Raw genomic sequence first — 4,635 nt, 5'->3', positions numbered from 1 at the left:
TAGTTTATTCATTCATGCTGTATTCAGCAAACTGGTCAATGTACATGCAGGGATAAGCAAACGAGTAGTTTAATGGTAATTCTGAATCAAAGGATAGCATCACTATCTTCATCCTCCAATATTAGCCTTGCAATTCAGATGAAATAGCAGTTTGTGGCTATTAGCTTAGACCTAGTTTATTTTAATTTTAGTTGAAAGCATTTATAAACAGCTTCCCCTCAAAAAATTAGCTTAGACCTAGTTTATTTTAATTTTAGTTGAAAGCATTTATAAACAGCTTCCCCTCAAAAAAAGTTCTTGCTGGGGTGGTCTGGGCGGTGTCAATTTCAGAGTGCAGGTGTGCATTCGCTTGTTTGCATCTTCTATGCAAAATAAGCAAATAAACTGCATTAAAAGCTAGGCTTTTGGAAAGAACTTGGCTAGATCCCTTCTCCCTGACCCCCAGTTTTCTGCGTGCAGGGAATGTTCAATCATATGAGGCCCTTTGTGCAATGTGGAGCAGGGCAGACCACAAACAAGTTTATCACCTGTGAGAAAACCTGGCCCTTCCTTCCAGTTTTAAGAGATGGGCCTCTGAACATTCTGTAGCATTGTGGCGCCAATTTCCCCCTGCTGCATTCTAAGGAAGCTATCTCTCTCCCCCCCCCCCTAAACTGGAAATAACCCAATTCCTCTGTGTCAAAAAAGCTTACAGTGGTGCCTCGCAAGACGAAATTAATTCGTTCCGCGAGTCTTTTCGTCTTGCGATGTTTTTCGTCTTGCGAAGCACGGTCCGTCACAACTGCGTCTCTTCAAGCGGCTTTAAGAAAAAAGCGAACAATCTCGCAAGACGTTTTCATCTTGCAAAGCAAGCCCATAGGGAAATTCGCCTAGCGAAGCAACGCAAAAAACGAAAAACCCTTTCATCTAGCGAGTTTTCCGTCTTGCGAGGCATTCGTCTTGCGGGGCACCACTGTATTTATGTATGCAACAACAGCGGCCCGTGTTTTGTTAGCCCAAAAATGGAAAATGGGGGAGGTCCCAGACAAAGATTGGCAACTTAAGATGTTAGAATGTGCAGAACTGGCAGGTTCAACACATAGAATAGAAGGAATTTTTTATTTTGACATAGAATAAGAGAGCAAGAAGAACATATATTCAAAGAGTGGAAAATATTTATTGAATATACAGTGGTACCTCGGGTTACATACGCTTCAGGTTACATACGCTTCAGGTTACAGACTCCGCTAACCCAGAAATAGTGCTTCAGGTTAAGAACTTTGCTTCAGGCTAAGAACAGAAATCGTGCTCCGGTGGCACGGCGGCAGTGGGAGGCCTCATGAGCTAAAGTGGTGCCTCAGGTTAAGAACAGTTTCAAGTTAAGAACGGACCTCCGGAACGAATTAAGTACTTAACCCGAGGTACCACTGTATGGGAAATGACCATACACAACTGAAAACGCTGGCGGCATTAAGATAAATTCAGCAGTAGAATTAATGTTTGAATGGAAAACTGACTTGAATGGTTATAGTAAAATATGCAAGAATGGATGGTATATAAAATGAATCATGGAAAGCAAAGAAGGTAAGGCATTGGATATCAACGAGTTTGTAAAATGTTTTTTTCAAATTGTAAAAAAATAAATAAAAACGAAATGTGTGTGTGTGAATGAAGCTTTATCTTGGTTGATACTCCACAACATCTTTTTCAGAGTTGTACTGCTTCCAAATATAACAGAAGCCTTGGGAATGTGGTTATCTGGCACTGCTGTGACCCCCTCCTTTGTTCCTTGCTCCCTTCTTCCCCTGCTTCTCCGGTCTACTTACAGTGTTCCTGCTGAAGTAATCATCCTCTCTTGTCTCTTGTAGACGCACACCTTTACCCATCTTGAACTTGGTTTACTGCTCGTCTCCCTGCTTACATCATCTGCTTGGCTGCTCTCAACCCACACACAGAGTGTGCAGCTTCTTTAAAAAAATATAAATTTATTTATTTGGTTTTCAGATTAATGTTTTACAATCACATATCCAACGTACAACATAAAAACAAGAATCTCTTGGACTTCTCCCCGTGTGAGTCCTATTGTTAATCATTTCTCCCTGCATCTTTTATGATAATCCAAATCTTTTACATCTCCCTTATGTCCAAAACTCATCATTAAACTACAAGTGCAATTCCAATCCTGCTAACAGATTTAGCTGTTTACAATGGTTTTTAAGATAAATTGTAAATTTTCCTCATTCCTTATTAAAATTTTGGACTTCCTGATTTCTGATTCTTCCGGCCATTTTTGCCATTTCAGCATAATCCATCAACTTAATCTGCCATTCTTGTTTGGTTGGGACTTTATCTTCTTTCCATCCCTGGGCCAATAACATCCGCAAAGCCAGATAAATAGTGTGCAGCTTCGCTTTGTTCCACCCCGCTCCTCAGCATGGGACAATGCCCCCACCCAACACACACATACACAAACACCAGTTGGGAATTCAGCCTGGACCCTGAGGTCCAGCTCCGAGGGCCTTCTGATGGTTCCCTCCCTGTGAGAAGCGAAGTTACAGGGAACCAGGCAGAGGGCCTTCTCGGTGGTGGCACCCACCCTGTGGAACACCCTCCCATCAGACACCAAGGAAATAAACAACTATCTGACTTTTAGAAGACATCTGAAGGCAACCCTGTTTAGGGAAGTTTTTAATGTTGGTTTTTAATTCTGTTGGGAGCTGCCCCGAGTGGCTGGGGAAACCCAGCCAGATGGTCAGGGTATAAATAAATTTATTATTATTATTATTATTATTATTATTATTATTATTATTATTATTATTTCCTCATGTCAGCAATGTGAAAGGACCCCGCAGCCGGATAAAGGATGGAGGCAGTGAGAAATTCATTGCGCTCATCTGTTAGCCAGAGATGTCAACGCCCTTCTGAACTCAAGGAGCTTTCGTACGTGTCCAATCACACGATTTCTATACATAATCATTGTGTCTTAAAATTAAGGAACTGAATGTGGGAACTAACCCCGTTAAAGCGTGTTGAAGTTAAGGTGCTTTCAGACACCTCTGTATTATGGATTCATCCCTCATTTGTTTGTGGGGAGGTTAGATGACGTTGCATCAGAGCAAGTAAAAAGGTAAAGGTAAAGAGACCCCTGACCATTAGGTCCAGTCGTGACCAACTCTGGGGTTGCGGTGCTCATCTCGCTTTATTGGCCGAGGGAGCCAGCATACAGCTCCCGGGTCATGTGGCCAGCATGACTAAGCCGCTTCTGGCGAACCAGAGCAGTGTATGGAAACACCGTTTACCTTCCTGCTGGAGTGGTACCTATTTATCTACTTGCACTTTGATGTGCTTTCGAACTGCTAGGTTGGCAGGAGCAGGGATCGAGCAACGGGAGCTCACTCCATCGCAGGGATTTGAACCGCCAGCCTTCTGATCAGCAAGTCCTAGGTTCTGTGGTTTAACCCACAGCGCCACCTGCGTCCCTATCAGAGCAAGTATTATCCCATTAAAAAGCCTACCTTTTTGGAAGTAGACTTGTTGTGCAAGAACTTCCAGTCAACTATGGCGCCATCTGTCCTACACATTTAAAGCAGCACTGTACCACTCTTTAAACAATCGTGACTTTCCCCAAAGAATCCTGGGAAATGTTGTTTGTTAAGGGTCCTAGGAGGTGCCTTTTCCCCTTGCAGAGTTACAGTTCACAGAGTTCCATGGGAAAAGAGGGATTAACTGTTAAACCACTGTGAGAATTCTAGCTCTGTGAGGGAAATAAAGGTCTCCTAGCAACTCAGAACCTTTAACAAACTACCCTTCCCAGGTTTATTTGAGGGAAGCCGTGACTGTTTCAAGTGGTGTATTGTTTTAAGTGTCTAACAAATTCATTTAATTTTTCTCCCACCTCCAAATCCCTTAATTTCCTGTCTGTAAAACTGAGGCAGTCTTTCTGCAAATATTCAAATATGTGCAAATGCTGATTGTTTAACCTTTAAAGCCCTAAATGGCTTCAGTGCTGTATACCTGAAGGAGCATCTCTACCCACATCATTCAGCCCAGAAACTGAGGCTCTGAGGGCCTTCTGGTGGGTCCCTCATTGTGAGAAGTGAAATATAGGGAACCAGGCAGAGGGCCTTCTCAGTAGTTGCACCCACCCTGTGGAATGCCCTCCTGTCAGATGTCAAAGAGATAAATAATTATATGATCCTCTGTAGACATCTGAAGGCAGCCCTGTATCAGGAAGCTTTTAGTATGTAATGTTCTCTTGTGTTTTTGTATATTGTGTTGGAAGCCACACAGAGTGGATGAGGCAACCCAGTCATATGGGTGTGGTACAAATTATCATTATCATTATCATTAGTTTCATTAGTATATTATATCGTACTTCAATATTAGATATTTGTCTGTTGATATGTGACAATAATAACTGACCTGTAGATTATAACAATTAAAATGCTCATTTCTCCACATTTTCATAACAGTTTGTGATACATCTTTTAAAAAGTCTGTGTGAAAATTCGTCTGCCTTTTAGTGCAAATTTATCTACGTAGGCCAGGGGTCAGCAAACTTTTTCAGCAGGGGGCCGGTCCACTGTCAATCAGACCTTGTGGGGGGGCAGACTATATTTTGGGGAAAAATATGAACGAATTCCTATGCCCCACAAA

The 4,635-nt window shown here is 42.2% G+C and overlaps 1 long non-coding RNA gene across 1 annotated transcript; it reads right to left on the bottom strand.

Annotated features, from left to right (window-relative positions):
- Positions 1-1,583: 1,583 nt before the first annotated feature.
- LOC309533698 lies at positions 1,584-4,238 on the bottom strand. Its single transcript, XR_014220414.1, has 2 exons — positions 3,495-4,238; positions 1,584-1,946 (listed from the first exon to the last, which is right to left on the bottom strand). It is a non-coding gene; the product is annotated as an uncharacterized lncRNA (long non-coding RNA).
- Between the last annotated feature and the right edge of the window lie 397 nt (positions 4,239-4,635).

The sequence above is a fragment of the Podarcis vaucheri genome, assembly GCF_965113315.1.
Source record: "Podarcis vaucheri genome assembly, chromosome: 5".
In the NCBI taxonomy this organism is placed as follows: Eukaryota; Metazoa; Chordata; class Lepidosauria; order Squamata; family Lacertidae; genus Podarcis; species Podarcis vaucheri.
Note: the sequence above shows the minus strand (reverse complement) of the source record. Positions and strands in the feature narration are given on the sequence as shown.